Source organism: Schistocerca cancellata, chromosome 5, assembly GCF_023864275.1.
Source record: "Schistocerca cancellata isolate TAMUIC-IGC-003103 chromosome 5, iqSchCanc2.1, whole genome shotgun sequence".
Lineage (NCBI taxonomy): Eukaryota > Metazoa > Arthropoda > Insecta > Orthoptera > Acrididae > Schistocerca > Schistocerca cancellata.
In genome coordinates, this window is record NC_064630.1 from 136,913,168 (window position 1) to 136,931,777 (window position 18,610).

The following is an 18,610-nucleotide window of genomic DNA, read 5'->3' on the forward strand; positions in this document are numbered from 1 at the left end:
GTAGGCAATTAGTTCTAACACCATCAACATTTGTCTTCAAAAACAGCCACGGTCTCCAACATGTCATCATATGACAAAATTGCAATTAGTTAAGTTTTTGGAATATTGTGTAAAAATGAAGTTGTGAATTTGGTTGGAAATTCAGACACATAGCGTCTGTCAGTCATGCTGTGAAAGCCTCACAATTTATACAGTTCTTTCAGTTTTGAACTATGGAGAATACCCTGTCTTTGATTAATATGATGTACTAATAGGATATAAAGTTCTCCCTATTCTTCAGTTGGTATATGGATGAGGTAGGTAAGCATCCTGCCTGACAGCTTGACACTTATGAGGTCCTTAATCACTTCATTATTCTGTCAAATCAGGTATTTTTCTTCTTTGCATCTTTGCAATCTTTTTAATGGTGTTTTTTAGAATGATTCATTCCTGTTCAGCATCTGCTGTGTTAAGTGGTGTATTGATAAATCAATCCAAAAATTTGTCTTGCAACATAGAGCAATCAGTTTCATTCTGCAGGCTGTTGATGTTGAATTTTCTGCTGGAAGGATTCGAGGAGGAGGATTGTGGTTTACAATGGACGAGGTTCCTCAGATGGCTAACCAGTAGTTTGTGATCAGTTAAGCAGTCATCAGTGTTTCGAGCTGTTTCTGTGAGCAGGACATCTTTCTTGTCATTTTGCTGATTGATGACACAGTCAGTGAGATGCCAGTGTTTGGAACATGTAGTCTTATAACAACTAGGTAAGCAGTACTGTGTGTTGGTGATGAAAAGGTCATGCACAGCATGGGGACCAAAAAGTAGCAGTCCATTTGCATTGCAGTTTCCAACACCTTGATTACCCAATATGTTCCCCCAAAACCAATTCTTTCTTTCCACTCTGGCACTGAAGTTGTCAAGTATTAAGAGTTTACATTTAGTTGGTATCTTGATGAGAACATTGCTCAGTTGATGGTAGAACTGATTCTTTGCATCTATTTGCTGTCTAAAGTGGGAGCTTTCTCAGAATCCATCCAGGATGGAAAAGAAAAGACATTTTCATGAACTCAAGCAAAAATGTCAAATTAAAATAAAGAACAATCAAGAACAACTGATAGGAACAAAAAGTCAAGGTACTCCAAAGTCTGTCAGATGTCAGGTACTTGCGGAGATTTTACATTGGAATAAAATCCTCAGGGACTCTGAAAGAAGCCAACAGTATGGCCATCCTCACTGACAGTCAGCATATCTTGACTCACTGGGAAAAACATTTCAAGTCTCTCTTAAACCATAGCAAGTGTTGGCTTATGTCTGTGTATGTGCGGTTGGATATGGGTGTGTATGCGAGTGTATACCTGTCCTTTTTTCCCCCTAAGGTAAGTCTTTCCGCTCCCGCTGGCACGTCGATAGACACACAAACAAACACAAACATACACACAAAATTCTAGCTTTCGCAACCAACGGTTGCTTCGTCAGTAAAGAGGGAAGGAGAGGGAAAGACGAAAGGATATGGGTTTTAAGGGAGAGGGTAAGGAGTCATTCCAATCCCAGGAGCGGAAAGACTTACCTTAGGGGGAAAAAAGGGCGGGTATACACTCGCGGACACACACACACATATCCATCCACACGTATACAGACACAAGCAGACATATGCAGAGGCAAAGAGTTTGGGCAGAGATGTCAGTCGAGGCGGAAGTGCAGAGGCAAAGATGTTGTTGAATGACAGGTGAGGTATGAGTGGCAGCAACTTGAAATTAGCGGAGATTGAGGCCTGGTGGATAACGGGAAGAGAGGATATATTGAAGAGCAAGTTCCCATCTCCGGAGTTCGGATAGGTTGGTGTTAGTGGGAAGTATCCAGATAACCCGGACGGTGTAACACTGTGCCAAGATGTGCTGGCCGTGCACCAAGGCATGTTTAGCCACAGGGTGATCCTCATTACCAACAAACACTGTCTGCCTGTGTCCATTCATGCGAATGGACAGTTTGTTGCTGGTCATTCCCACATAGAATGCGTCACAGTGTAGGCAGGTCAGTTGGTAAATCACGTGGGTGCTTTCACACGTGGCTCTGCCTTTGATCGTGTACACCTTCCAGGTTACAGGACTGGAGTAGGTGGTGGTGGGAGGTTGCATGGGACAGGTTTTACACCGGGGGTGGTTACAAGGGTAGGAGCCAGAGGGTAGGGAAGGTGGTTTGGGGATTTCATAGGGCTGAACTAAGAGGTTACAAAGGTTAGGTGGATGGCGGAAAGACACTCTTGGTGGAGTGGGGAGGATTTCATGAAGGATGGATCTCATTTCAGGGCAGGATTTGAGGAAGTCGTATCCCTGCTGGAGAGCCACATTCCGAGTCTGATCCAGTCCCGGAAAGTATCCTGTCACAAGTGGGGCACTTTTGTGGTTCTTCTGTGGGAGGTTCTGGGTTTGAGAGGATGAGGAAGTGGCTCGGGTTATTTGCTTCTGTACCAGGTCGGGAGGGTAGTTGCGGGATACGAAAGCTGTTGTCATGTTGTTGGTGTAATGGTTCAGGGATTCTTGACTGGAGCAGATTCGTTTGCCATGAAGACCTAGGCTGTAGGGAAGGGACCGTTTGATGTGGAATGGGTGGCAGCTGTCATAATGGAGTTAGTGTTGCTTGTTGGTGGGTTTGATGTGGACGGACGTGTGAAGCTGGCCATTGGACAGGTGGAGGTCAACATCAAGGAAAGTGGCATTTGATTTGGAGTAGGACCAGGTGAATCTGATGGAACCAAAGGAGTTGAGGTTGGAGAGGAAATTCTGGAGTTCTTCTTCACTGTGAGTCCAAATCATGAAGATGTCATCAATAAATCTGTACCAAACTTTGGGTTGGCAGGCCTGGGTAACCAAGAAGGCTTCCTCTAAGCGACCCATGAATAGGTTGGCGTAAGAGGGGGCCATCCTGGTACCCATGGCTGTTCCCTTTAATTGTTGGTATGTCTGGCCTTCAAAAGTGAAGAAGTTGTGGGTCAGGATGAAGCTGGCTAAAGTAATGAGGAAAGAGGTTTTAGGTAGGGTGGCAGGTGATCAGCGTGAAAGGAAGTGCTCCATCGCAGCGAGACCCTGGACGTGTGGGATATTTGTGTATAAGGAAGTGGTATCAATGGTTACAAGGATGGTTTCCAGGGGGTAACAGATTGGGTAAGGATTCCAGGTGTTCGAGAAAGTGGTTGGTGTCTTTGATAAGGATGGGAGACTGCGTGTAGTGGGTTGAAGGTGTTGATCTACGTAGGCAGAGAAGAACGTATCTCTGCCTACGTAGATCAACACCTACAACCCATTACATGCAGTCTCCCATCCTTCATCAAAGACACCAACCACTTTCTTGTAGGCCTGGAATCATTACCCAATCTGTTACCCCCGGAAACCATCCTTGTAACCACTTCCTTATACACAAATATCCCACACATCCAGGGTCTCGCTGTGATGGAGAACTTCTTTTCTCGCTGATCACCTGCCACCCTACCTAAAACCTCTTTCCTCATTACCTTAGCCAGCTTCATCCTGACCCACAACTTCTTCACTTTTGAAGGCCAGACATACCAACAATTAAAGGGAACAGCCATGGGTACCAGGATGGCCCCCTCGTACGCCAACCTATTCACGGGTCGCTTAGAGGAAGCCTTCTTGGTTACCCAGGCCTGCCAACCCAAAGTTTGGTACAGATTTATTGATGACATCTTCATGATCTGGACTCACAGTGAAGAAGAACTCCAAAATTTCCTCTCCAACCTCAACTCCCTTCGTTCCTACAGATTCACCTGGTCCTACTCCAAATCAAATGCCACTTTCCTTGATGTTGACCTCCACCTGTCCAATGGCCAGCTTCACACGTCCGTCCACATCAAACCCACCAACAAGCAACAGTACCTCCATTATGACAGCTGCCACCCATTCTACATCAAACGGTCCCTCCCCTACAGCCTAGGTCTTCATGGCAAACGAATCTGCTCCAGTCCGGAATCCCTGAACCATTACACCAACAACCTGACAACAGCTTTCGCATCCCGCAACTACCCTCCCGACCTGGTACAGAAGCAAATAACCCGAGCCAATTCCTCATCCTCTCAAACCCAGAACCTCCCACAGAAGAACCACAAAAGTGCCCCACTTGTGACAGGATACTTTCCAGGACTGGATCAGACTCTGAATGTGGCTCTCCTGCAGGGATACGACTTCCTTAAATCCTGCCCTGAAATGAGATCCATCCTTCACGAAATCCTCCCCACTCCACCAAGAGTGTCTTTCCGCTGTCCACCTAACCTTCGTAACCTCTTAGTTCACCCCTATGAAATCCCCAAACCACCTTCCCTACCCTCTGGCTCCTACCCTTGTAACCGCCCCCGGTGTAAAACCTGTCCCATGCACCCTCCCACCACCACCTACTCCAGTCCTGTAACCTGGAAGGTGTACACGATCAAAGGCAGAGCCACGTGTGAAAGCACCCACGTGATTTACCAACTGACCTGCCTACACTGTGACGCATTCTATGTGGGAATGACCAGCAACAAACTGTCCATTCACATGAATGGACGCAGGCAGACGGTGTTTGTTGGTAATGAGGATCACCCTGTGGCTAAACATGCCTTGGTGCACGGCCAGCACATCTTGGCACATTGTTACACCATCCGGGTTATCTGGATACTTCTCACTAACACCAACCTATCTGAACTCTGGAGGTGGGAACTTGCTCTTCAATATATCCTCTCTTCCCGTTATCCACCAGGCCTCAATCTCCGCTAATTTCAAGTTGCTGCCACTCATACCTCACCTGTCATTCAACAACATCTTTGCCTCTGCACTTCCGCCTCGACTGACATCTCTGCCCAAACTCTTTGCCTCTGCATGTCTGCTTGTGTCGGTATACGTGTGGATGGATATGTGTGTGTGTGTTTGTGTGCGAGTGTATACCCGTCCTTTTTTCCCCCTAAGGTAAGTCTTTCCGCTCCCAGGATTGGAATGACTCCTTACGCTCTCCCTTAAAACCCACATCCTTTCGTCTTTCCCTCTCCTTCCCTCTTTCCTGACGAAGCAACCGTTGGTTGCGAAAGCTAGAATTTTGTGTGTAGGTTTGTGTGTCTATCGACGTGCCAGCGCTTTCGTTTGGTAAGTCACATCATCTTTGTTTTTAGATATATTTTTCCCATGTGGAATGTTTCCCTATATATATATATATATATATATATATATATATATATATATACAAATTTCATGTGTCTGTATATGCGCGGATGGATGTGTGTGTGTGTGTGTGTGTGTGTGTGTGTGTGTGTGTGTGTGCGCGCGGCTGTATACCTGTCCCTTTTCTCCCCCAAGGTAAGTCTTTCCGCTTCTGGGATTGGAATGACTCCTTACCCTCTCCCTTATAACCCACATCCTTTCATCCTTCCCTCTCCTTCCCTCTTTCCTGATGAAGCAACCATTGGTTGCGAAAGATTGAAATTTGAGTGTGTTTTTGTTTCTATCAACGTACCAATGCTATCGTTTGGTAAGTTACAGAATCTTTGATTTTAGATATATTTTTCCCATGTGGAATGTTTCCATATATATAAAATCACAGCCTCTTTCGTCTTTGGTTGCTGAGGCATGACTACAGCAAGTGTTGATTTGTAGTGAGTACTCAGGGCACAGAAGAGTTGTGTGATGGGGAGGGGGAGGGGTAACAGGGTAGGGGGAAGATGCTGTTGTGCTCCCTGTGAGAGTGTGCAGGGACATGACGAAGGCAGGTGGTGTGCTGTGGGGGAGAAGATAAGTAGAGAAGGGGGAATGACTTTGTAGGTGCACTGGAAGGATAGAAGGTGCATGTGAGGCTGTAGTGGATACAGGAAAGATGACAGAGGCATTTGGAGCCATGGGCCTAGTGAAGGTTGAGGCTGTGGGTGTTACGGAAATAAAGGATATGCTACAGGCAAAGTTCCCACCTGCACAGTTCAACAAATCTGGTGGTGGTGAGGAAAATCTATGGGGACAGCTAATGAAGAATTCATACAAGTCAAACACACCATGTTACAAGAGCATGTTCAGCAACTGGATGGCCTAGTTGTAACTTGACCACAGCTTGGCAATTGCTGTTCAAGTAGACAGACAACTTGTTAGTGGTCATGCCCACATAAAATGCCACACATTGGTTAACTACTTTCAGAGATGACTCTGCCTTTGATGCAGTAGGAAATGTAGAGGTGGAAACACTTTTCACTTCCAACCCTATTAATCAGACATGACCCGACACCTATACTGAAACCTGCCTCACCCAATTTACTCTCCCAAATCCTATCCCGATAACTTTCCAGAATTTTCTAACCTCAAACCTTGCCTCACTATTAATTCTTAAATCCCTGATCATGGAAATTAACCTTGCATCCACAGAAAGAGCCACAATAAATACCTAAAAACTAATCCCAACCTTGTAATACAACCATCTAACAGAGGCTTCACCATTGCAGTTATGAACCACATAGATTACCTGGCTTAGGGCTCTGCCTGCTGTCAGGCATGACCACCTGCAAGCCTTGCTACAGTGACCCCACTCCAGATATCCAGCATGATCTCCAGTCCCTTCACCCTAACGACTGTAACCTACCCTCGTATATAAAAGACACTAACCATTTTATCTGCCAACTCTCCATCATTCCTGTGCCTTGAACACCTGACACTTTGCTCATCGCTGTTGGTACCACGTCCCCAGTGCGCATGACCTAGCTGTCATTGAGCAGTTACTTTACCAATGCTTGACTATGCAAACCTGCAACTGCCTTCCTGGTCACCATAACCAACTGTGTGTCTTCACCAACAATGTGATACAGCCATGGACACCAGCTTGGCACCACCCAAGTCAATCCATTCAATATCCATTCATGGACCCTCTGAATAAATCATTCCTAGTCAACCAGAATCCCAAACTCTCACCTGATTCACATTCAGTGATGACATCTTCATGATCTGGACTAAAGGAGAGGACATCCTATCCTCATTCCTCCAGAATCTAACATGTTCTCTCCTATTTGCTTCACCTTGTCCTCTCAGCCTAATAAGCCACCTACCTCGATGCGGATCACCTCACAGATGCCTCCATCGGCACCTCGATCCACATTAAACCAGCAATATCTCAGCTTCAACAGCTGCCACATATTCCACATCAGGAAGTCCCTTCCATACAACGTAGCTTCCTGCATATGTAACACTTGCATTTGTCACACCTGCAGTGATGAGCAGTTCCTTTCCAAATATCCCAAGGATCTCACTGAGTCCCTCAGAGGCAAAAATTGCCCTCCTTGTCTTGTTCAGAAACAGACCTCCCTCCCCTTTCTATTGAGCCACTTACCATCCTCCATATACCCCCTAACATTCCAGAAAGGAGCACAATCCTCACTAACCGAGGACTTGAGAAACTGAATAACATTTTCTGTGACAGTTTTGACTACCTCTTGGTGTGCTCTGAAATAAGAAATATCCTCCACACTATACTCCATATCCCTCCCACAGTCATATTCTGACAACCTACACAATATCCTTGTCTGCTTCTATTCCACTCAAGTGCTCAACTCCTTGCCCTTTGGCACATATCCCTGTAATAGCTTGAGATGCAAGACCTAGCCATACATCCTCCCACTATCACCTACTCCAGTCCTGTCACAGGCATTTCCTCATCTCATCAGGGGCTGGGCAAATTGTGTAAGCAGCTATGTGGTCTACAAACGTACAAGGGAAGGTCCTCAGCAGTGGGGTTGACATTTTTGAAACCATCTTTATGGTGATCTGTGTTAAGGCCAAGGAGTTACACCCTCCAACCACTCACCCCAGTGGGCTCTTGTTTGTGAGTAACTGACAAAAAAAACTTGGTTATTTTGTTTGATGCTGTACTTTGAAAATAGTAGTGTTATGCAAACTGGTTTGTGTAGTATAGTGGTTATAGTACTAGCTTCACATGCAAGAGATTGTAGGTTTGAATCTTGTTAGGTGCTTCAAAATCTTTCATTTTTAAATCTTTTTCAAAATTATTTTGATAATTTATTTTATTCAGTTAACTGATTTAAATGTATTTCTTTATTTCTATTCCTTTGTCATGTTGTTTTAATCACTATATTAACTTTCTCAATGACTCTCATTTTTAATTCTCATCATTCATTTTTCAGTTGGAATCCTAGTGCACGTGAAGTTAATTATTTAAATATTTTTATTAAATTATCATAATATCTAAACATTTGAAAATGCCAAGCTATCGGTTAAAAAACAAAAGACAAAAAATAATCTATTTATATGTGCAGTGGTGTCAAAAATGTAATTTTGGATAGTAATAATCATACAAATATTTAAAACATAAATACTTATTGCACAGTGGACAAAATTACACAGATGAAGATTTAAATGAAAGATGGGATTATAAGTACAGAAAAATGCAGGCAAAATTTGGAATATAAATAATAAAAGAATTAAAATGGACAAAAATGTAGGATGATGAAACAGAAGAAATTAAATCAGTGTAATAAATGACAATCATTGGGAATTAAAAATGAGAGCTATTGGTAAAGTTAGTATGGTGATTAAAATGACATAACAAAGGAATATAAATAAAAAAGTACCTTTAAAAATATAAGATTTCAAAGTGCCTAACGAGATTCAAAGCCACAACCTCTTGCATATGAATCTAGTACTGTAAACATTATGCTACACAACCAGTGTGTAAAACACTACTGTTTTAAAGTTGAAGAGCATAATGCAAAATCCCAATTCTGCCCCCCCCCCCCCACCCCCCCCCCCCCCCCCCACCCACTGTTGCTAATGATCACCCACCAGGTTGAATGGTTGCAGGGTACTAACTAAGTCTTTAACTTACATCACTGTATGTATGATTTCAAAAAGTTGATCCTGCCACTGGGGACCTCTCCTTGTGCATGGTCTTCTTTGCAATACTCTCCTACACAATTGATACACCACTCCCAACACAATTTCCACTTCGAGAAGCAGTCTTGGTACGCCTCTTGCTGGATCGCGCGAAGTGCCACCTGCAAGCTTTATTTTATTTTGTCTAGTGTTGCAAATCTTTGTCGTTTCAACAGGGTTTTCAACTTTGGAAATAGAAAAAGTCTGCTTGGGCCAAGTCTGCAAAGTATGGTGGATGAGGCAGCACAGTGATTTCGTTTTCTGTGCAATAGTCATGCACCAACAGGGATGAATGTGCAGGTGTGGTTTCTTGATGCAAGTGCCATGAATTGTCTTGCCAGATTTCAGGCTGTTTACTTCTCACATTTTCTCGCAGGTGTCGCAACACAGCCCAATAGTACCATTGGTTAACAGTTTGTCCCTGTGGCATGAATGCATGGTGAACTAATCCTTCAAAGTCAGAGGAAACTGTCAGCAATGCTTTGACATTTGATCTGACCTGATGAGGTTTTTTTTGCCATGGAGAACCTTTCCCAACGCACTGTGAAGATTGAACCTTGGTCTCAATATCATAATCATAGACCCACATGTCATCACCAGTTATAGTTCTCTTAAGGAACATCTCATTATCATTTGCACAATCCAAAAACTCTTCACATATTGTGAGACAAAAGGCTTTTTGGTTTCGAGTCGTGAGCCATGGGAGCAATTTGATGGCAACATGATGGATTCCAAGATGCTTTGTCAGGATTTCTTGACATGATCCATCTGAAATGTTACATTCTTCTGCAATCTCTCGGACAGTCAGTCTTCGTTTGGCACACTGACATTCCTGACGTGCGTTATGTCAGTAGATGTTGAAGGGCATCCTGAATGAGGGTCATCTTTAACTTCTGTCCAGCCTTTTTTAAACAATTTGAACCATTCACACACCAAATAGATCTTAAAGCATGCATCACTGTAGGCTTCCTGCATCATATGGTGTCTCTCTGTAAAGGTTTTCTCGAATTTCACAGAAAATTTAATGCAGATGTGTTGCTCCTGTAACTGTGCCATCTCGAAATTTGCAAGCTGTGCTACACAAAGTTCTACTCAGTACACCACTGAACAGTATCTAACAGACATACAACAATGAAAGCTCCATAAGTTACCCATTAAACACAGGCATGTGTAGGGATGCCAACTGCATTTCATTCCGACACACCATTGGCATGAAATTATGAATAATGGTCATTGCGACACTGTAGCTAAGTGACAGTTGGACCATCCAGTTGCTCAACACTGTGTGTGACATCAGTGACTGCTTCACAGCATTGACTTTCACTATTCCTAGTTGTCCTCCTATTTCTATCCTGTTCCCTGCTCCCAGTCCGGCCTCATGCATGCGTTCTTTCCCCAGCGCACATGCAGCACAGCTCCTTCCCCATCCTGCGTTTGTGTGTGTGTGTGTGTGGGGGGGGGGGGGGGGGTTTGGTGGGTGGGTGGGTGTGCACACTTGTATGTTTTTCTGCACCTGACAAAGGTCTTTGTCTAATAGCTGTACAATATCCAACACTCTTCTTTTAAGTGTGAATATCAGTTGTTGAAATATTGTGTATAAAATGGACTCAACCACTACCCGAAAGCTCACCATCAATCAATCATGCTGCATAAATCAGATAAATATCATAATGTATTGTATTTAAAGATCATCTGTTGGGTATACAACAAATTACAAACTGTGTTTGGGTGCTTTGAAAGTGCTGACGTCAAATTGGTAACAAAGCCATCTATGGTACATAGAGATTCCAGGTGTTGGGGTTAGGAACCAATAATAAAATATGATGAGAGTTGGGTAGGGTAGCACTACAATCAAAAGCAACTCACATTCCAAATCACCTAGACAGTAAACAGGTCTACATCTTAAAACTTCTAGAGTACTTGACCACACCATGGACATCTCAACTCTGGGCTTCTGTTGCTGTCATCCACAAAAAGGGCATAGAAATATTTTTGATTGCTGTGGCAGTTGACTGCACTAACTACTATTAGAGTTGTTATCACTTTGAGACGGAACTTAAAGTAGCAGAATATGTCCACTTTGCTTAGAGTTTGTACTTCAATTCGATATCTTGCATTCGAGGAGTAAGGACTGTTTCGAAGTACTCAAGCTATGTAATATTTAGTAACAGTCCCAATTGAGATGAGATGGTAATACAACGGCCAGAACTGCCACTGCAGTTCATTTGTTATCATCTTCAGTGTTAGGAGCAAAGCCCAATCTGTTTTCTGTTGTAGGTTTTGTGCAAAGTTTTCAGTGACTAAGGTGATTGGCATCAGAAATCTGTTAATAGACCAGTTGGACAACAGACAAATCCTTTTCGTGCCCTTGTACTGCATTTTGGCCCAGTCAAATCTCCAAATCTAAGAAAGCCATGGCAGTATTGTAGCTTTCTCTTGAAATTTTCACTAGGTTGATGGAAAGTGAAGATGGTGCCAGTGACAAACAATCCTGAGCAAGTAGAGTGTGCAATGACATAGTCTCCATTTCTTCTTTTAAGTGTCAACCAAATATGGTTCAAACTCAGAGAAATAATTTTGACAGCAACTGAGAGTTGGTAGTACATTAATAAGAGACAGAACAGGTCACCATGATACACAAAACAGGTCCCACACCAAAACTCTTGTCTTGAAGTCTGGCTGCCAATCAGAAGGGGTTCTCTGGTCATGTGTAAAGTATACGAACAGCAAGAAACAATTAATACCTTCACTGTGTGTCAGTAATGGTAATGTTACAAACATGAAAGGGAACTTATTATTAAACAAGGTTTTCTGAAATTTTTTCACCAAAGAAGCTGCAGCATTTATCCCAGAATTTGAATCAAGAGCAGCTGTCATCATGAATAATTTGGAAATAGATACCCTTGGTGTAGTGAAGCAACGAAAGTCACATAATAAAGGAACATCCTTTGTCCAGATAGTACACCGTTTAGGTTTCTTTCATAGCATATTGATGAAATAGCTCCATTTATTAGGAATCATATACAAATCTTGACAAAAGATTCACACGTAAAGACTGAAATGTTGCACAGATCACACCAACACATAGGAAAGGGAATTGAAATTACCTGTTGAATTATATATTCCTATCATTGACATCAATCTATGGTAGGGTTTTGGAACACATTCTGTGTTCCACCATTATGAAATACCTCGAAGAAAATTGTCTATTGACACACAACCAGCACAGATTCAGAAAATATCATTCTTGTGAAATGCAACTGGCTCTTTTTCACTTAAAGTAGTTATTGTTGTCGACAGGTAATCTCAAGTTGATTCCATATTTTTATATTTCAAGAAGGCATTTGATGCCATTCCAAAAGAGCAGGCCTTAATCAAATTGTTTGCCTCTGGAGTATCGTTTCTGATATGTGACTGGATTCATGATTTCCTGTCAGAAAGTTACAGGTCGTAATAGTTCCATGAAGTCATTTATCTGAAACCAAACCTATATTTGGTGTTCTCTAAGGAAGCATTATAACTCTCTGCTATTCCTAAGCTATAAAAATGATTTTGAAAACAATGTGAGCAGCACTCTTAGATATTTTGCAGATTATATTGTTGTTTACCATCTAGTGAACTCGTCAAAAGATCAAAACAAATTACAAAATTATTTAGACAAAGTGCAAAAAGTGGCAGTTGACCCTGAACTTGAAAAAGAGTGAGGTCCTTTACAAAAGTACTAAAAAAAGTTAAGTTAAATTTTGATTTCATGATAAAGGTTGGATACCAGGGGATTGCAATTACGAATAAATTAAATTGGAACCAGTGTGTAGATGATGATGTGGAAAAGGTGAATTATAGAATCTGTTTTATTCGCAGAACATTTAGAAGCTGCCAGAAATCTACCAAAGAGACTGTCTACACTACACTTGTCCATCCTTCTAGTGTATTGCTATCCCCCAGGGGGTTGAGTGGTCTTTGGTGGATTTGTGTTTGGCTACCACCAGGCTGTAATCTTTGCAGCATCTCTTCCCATGTCTGTCCTCTTGCTGTTCTTTCTCCCCTCCTTGGGGAACATGCCTGGGGTGTTTTTGGAAATGTGTTCTGCATTTTCAGTAGCTGATATCACAACAGTCTGTCCACTGTTTTTCGTTCTTTTTCTCTCTCTTTGTTCCCCTTCTCCTATCCTTCCTCTGCTTCAGCATTTGAGGCTCCTCTTTTTCTTCTTCCTCCCTATACTCTCCTGAAGGCCAGCCCACACATCTGACGTGTAACAGGTAACTGGATAATGCGTTATTCCCAGCCCCGGGTTGAGAGACAGGGTTCGTATGTACCCCTTGGTAAAGGCCAGGCCATGGGAGGGGTGACTGCCTGGGCTGCTACCTTCCCAAATTGTCGATTGGCCCCTCTGTCAGGTGTTCGGGGGGGGGGGGGGGGGGTGACTTGAGGTGTGAACGGTCATCTAAGGCGAATGCTCCCCCTTCTGAGGGCAGTCCCCAAGTGGAGCACACCATCAGAGACACTGCCAATCATGGGGGATTTTCTCGCAATTAGCAAATAATCATCTTCACTGTCAATGTCTAATAAACGTAAATGGAATGTGGCTAACTATTCAAAGAATCTCCCATCTGCATCATGCTTTTTCGTGGCTTCATGTACTGAAGACGGTCATTCCTTTGCTGCAGTAAGGCCATTTATTATACAGAAAGGTGTTAATGCAATTGCTGGCCCTCTGAAATCCTGCTCTCGTTTACGCAAAGAAACTTTGTTTTTGAAGACTATTTCTGATTCTCAAGCACAACTGCTTGCAGCTTCGCTCCTCCATGACTATTCTGTTTGTTGCGAGGCCCATTGAACGCTGAATTCTTTGTGTGGTGTTATTTACACTAGGCTGCTCGATGGTCTGTCTGAGGCAGAAATCCAAATGTACCTATCTGATCAGGATGTCATTGCAATCCATCAGGTGGTTTAAAAGATTCATTGCAACCTTAGTGTTCACAAGCACACTTTTTTTCACTTGTGATAGTGTGGTGCGTCCATCAAACATCAAAGCAGGTTATGAAGTTATCACGGCCCGATCGTGCATTCCAAACCTGATGCACTGTTACCAGTGTTATGATTACAACCACTCTTGAATGTCTTGTTAACACTCAGCCAAATGTGTAACCTGTGGTTGGAATGCTCACGAGGGCGATTGTCTGCCTCCTTCTACCCTCTGTATCAACTGCTGTGGTGACCATGCAGCCTCATCCCGAGATCGTCCCATGTATCTCGATGAACAGGCTGTCCGGGAGATCCAGGTGAAGAAAAAATTGCGTTACCCAATCATTCGCAAATTGTTGGTTATTCAGAAACCCTGTGTCCTACCATCCAGCACTTACAGTACTGTTCTTGCTACATCTCGCTCTACGAAGGACTTGGCCATGCAGACATGCAACCTCAAAGTCAGCACCATGGTTGTAAAATCGCCCACTGCCAAGGTAGCATCCCCGTCTCCTTGTCCAGCTGTGCAACAAGCCACCAAAATTTCACCACATGGCGCAAAGTCACTTGCTACACAACCGGCAGACCAGAAAGGACAGAAGGAATACTCTTTGAAGACTTCCTACATCCGTCCAGCCAACTAACATCTGAGTCTTCCTCTGCTAACTGGAAAGGCTCCAAGAAGTCAAACAAAGGCAAGTGGTTTTCTCCTTCGGTGACTCGGAGATCCTCTTCAGTGCTGTCCCCACGTGATACCCTGACCCAGCCGACCTCCATGTTGTCATTATGCCCCACAAACCTTTGTTCTGTCCTGGACTCCACAGACCAACAGAATGAGAATGCCAGTGCATCTGTAAACCTTATGAAGCAGGATCCTACTGCCTCTGCGCCATGTAGCAGTGAGTCTTCAAAGGCTGGTACTTGGCAGCTTTCGAGGCAACACCCCTTCAATTTTTCCCTCCTCTCCTTTCCTTGCCATGACTGTCCTCCAATGGAAATTTCACAGCCTTCAATCCAACAAAGAGGACTTAGGGATGCTGTTAGAATCACAGCATCTGCTTCTTCTCTGCCTGCAGGAAACAAAATTGCATGCTCACAATCGCTTTGAGCTTTCCCATATCTTCCTGGTTCGCTTAGAGGACAGCCCCCCCCCCCCCTCCCCCCCCGCCAATGTTGCATGCAACATTCTTTATTACCATGCTAGTATGATCAGCAAACAGAAATATTTTAGAATTACCTGTAATACTAGAGGGCATGTCATTTACATAAATAAGGAACAGGAGTGGCCCCAACACTCATCCATGGGGCACTCCCCACTCGGCCGTACCCCCTTGAAACCACAAATCACAGCCATTCTCAACACTGTGAATAATGACCTTTTGCTGTCTGTTGCTAAAGTAAGAGGTGAACCAATTGTGAGCTACTTCCCATATTCCATAACAGTCCAACTTCTGGAGCAGTATTTTGTGACCAACACAATCAAACCCCTTAGTTAAATTAAAAAATATGCCTAGCATTAGAAGCCTTTTGTTGAATCCGTCCAGAACTGAAAAAAAGAGAATATAGCATTTTCAGTTGTTGAACGACTCTAAAGCCGAACTGTACATTTGATAGCAAATTATATAACATAAAGTGATCAATTATCCTTACATACACAACCTTTTCAATAACTTTAGCAAACACTGATGGCATAGAAATAGGTCTAAAATTGTCTGTGTTACCCCTTTGTCCATTTTTATAAAGTGGCTTTACTACTGAGTACTTTAATCGTTCAGGAAACTGACCACTCTTAAAGGAAAAATTATAAATATGGCTAAGTCAGGGCTAACACATGCAGCACAATACTTTCCTGCTAGGCACTCCATCATATCCATGAGAGTGCTTAGTATTCAGTGATTTAAGTATTGACTCTGTCTCTCCCTTGTCAGTATCACAGAGGAGTATTTCAGACATCAATCTCGGAAAGGCATTTTCCAAGAGAGTTGTATGATTCCCTGTAGAAACTAAGCTTTTATTTAATTTACCAGCAATAATCAGAAACCGATTGTTAGATACTGTACATATATCTGACTTATCAGCAACAGAAATATTTTATCTGCAGACTGACTTTATATCGTCAACCGTGTGCTGCTGACAAACACTTCCTTCAAAACTGACCATATGGTTTTAATTTTTTCCTGTGAATTAGCTATTCTATTTGCATACCACGTACTCCTTGCCTTCCTAATAACATTTTAAGCACCTTACAATATTGTTTGTAATGGGCTACTGGAACTTGATTGAACTACTTCTAACAGTTTGATATAATTCCCGCTTTGTCCTACGTAATATCCTCATCCCACTAGTCAGCACTCAGGCTGAACATTTGTATGAATTTCTGGTGGCGCAATGGGTTTCTTCCACTGTCTTTACATCTTGGGCCTGTTGTTCTTCCATTCACTGAAACTACAAAATTCGTGGAGCTCATGCTCTTCTTGGTCTTTCCTCATGTCTTACCTTGTCGCCATCTACGTGGTCCCTCAGTGCCCTACGTATCCTCAGCAGTACTTCCTGGGGAACAGATCGGGCCACCCTCCTCCTTTTATATCAGTCCATTGTCCGTTCTAAATGGACCACCCTCCTCCATTAGGACCGGTCCCTTGCCCATTCAAAACTAGACTATTGGTGTTTCATTTATGCATCTGGATGTCAGTCCATCTTACACTGTCTCAATACTATCCACCATTGTGACATCCGTTTGGCCACTGGCACCTTTTACGCTAGCCTGGTTGAGAGTCTGTATGCAGAAGTTGCCGAACTACCACTGTCGTACCGCTGTGACTTTCTCCTTAGCCAATACGCATCCCATTTGTTCACCATGCCTGGCGACCCCTCTTATGCCTCCATGCTAGTAGGGGGGGCATCCCTCTTCTCTGTTACCTCCTGGACTCCATTTTCGGCTCTTGCTCCAGCAGCTTAACTTCACTCTACCTGCCACTTTCCTGGTGGGTGAGAATCCTTCACCACCTTGGTTTAGTGTGGCAGCCCATGTTCACCTTGGCCTTCATTCACTTCCTAAGGACACTACTCCAGCCACGTTCACCTTGGCCTTCTTTCACTTCCTAAGGACACTACTCCAGCCTTGCACTACCGCCGTAAGTTTTGCGACCTTTGTACAGAACTTCTTTGTAGTACCTTTGTGTACACTGATGGGTTTCGGACTGACCGTGGTGTCAGGTGTGCCTTCGTCATTGGTCCAACAATTTTCAGTATTTTCTTCTGGAACTCTGCTCAGTATTTACAGCAGAGCTCTTCTCTCTATATCAGGCCACACAGTAAATCCGATAACACACACTTTTCAATTGTGTCATCTGCTCTGACTCTCTCAGTGACCTTCAGAGCCTCTGTGTGCTGTACACCATCCATCCCTTAGTGCAAAGGGTCCAGGAAAGCTGCACTTGCTCACTCCTGATGGAGCCACTTGATGTTTATGTGGGTTCTAGGTCATGTCGGTCTGACAGGAAATGAGGCTGTAGCCAAGGCTGGAGTCCTTGTACCTCAGCTGTCTAGTTCTTCCATTCCCACCAAAGACCTGTATTTTGCCATCTGTCAGCAGGTGGTTTCACTTTGGTGTCACCACTGGTCCTCCCTTCATGGGAACAAGCTCCAGGGAATTGAGCCTCACCAAGTGGCTTGGCCGACCTCTTCTCAGCCCTCTCGCCATGAGGCTACATTTCTTTTTGGGCACTGTCTTTTTAGCCATTGCCATTTGTTAAGTGGTTCTCCCTCACAACTTCGTGCTCATTGCCCTCAGCCTTTGATGATTTGCCATTTACTGACACAGTGCCCTTTCTTTAACCACTTATATTCTCATTTATGTTTGTCATCTGGTTATTTTAGTGAACAACACATGGTCTGTCGACTGCATTTTGATTTTTATGCATCGCAGCAGTATGGTGAAGAAAATTTAATATTTAGTTCAGGACCTTCATTTCTGTATGGCATATTTTATGGACTGTTCTCCAAGGCCCTGTTTTTAGCTGTCATTCCTTCTGTTGATTGAGCTTAACATGTAGTTGTTTTTACCTCCTTTTTTTGCCTTCGTGTTCTACAGTTCTGACATGAGTGCATATTACCCTAGTTGTTTTCGCACCCTAAACAAAAAAAAGCTAAAGCAAAACTGTATGGCATGGTTACTTACTGGGTAGGACTGAAATAGGAAATTGATAAAATCATTAAGTTACGGTCACCAACTTTCTCCTCCAAATACCAAATTTTTGTTGGCTCACACCTGTGAAGGGAGAAATGATATTACGATAAAATAAAATTGAACTTGCATAGAAAGATTTAGGTGTTCATTTCTCTCGATTACTATTTGAGAGTGGAAAGTTAGAGAAATACTGGTAGTCTGCCAAACAGTTAAGTATTAATTGCAGAATAATAATGTAGACGTAGATTATATATGACAGGAGATTAATTAGAGGATAGTTGGTACATTTGCTAAGCTTCCCACCTTTGCAAGATTTTGTGTTTATGCTAGTCTTCTTCCATCCTTGTCCTTGATACATATGCAGTGTTGGATGTCTTGGGCACATCTATTCCATACTGTGGTCAACTGATTTATTTACTTCTCTCTATGTGGCATTTGCATTCAATCATATCAGTCCCTGTAGTGCTCTCTGTTTGTTTAATACTATCTCTTAAGTGCTAACCAGGTTGATTCAGTTGAGATGGTGTTGATTGGTGGAAGTACAATTTTACTGCACATTATTGTTTCCTAGTTTCTT

At 43.1% G+C, this 18,610-nt stretch overlaps 1 protein-coding gene across 1 annotated transcript in view; it reads left to right on the plus strand.

Moving 5' to 3' along the window:
- The window catches only part of LOC126188011 (BTB/POZ domain-containing protein KCTD3), a 245,802-nt gene that overhangs the window by 217,754 nt on the left and 9,438 nt on the right, over positions 1–18,610 (plus strand). The window lies entirely within an intron of this gene.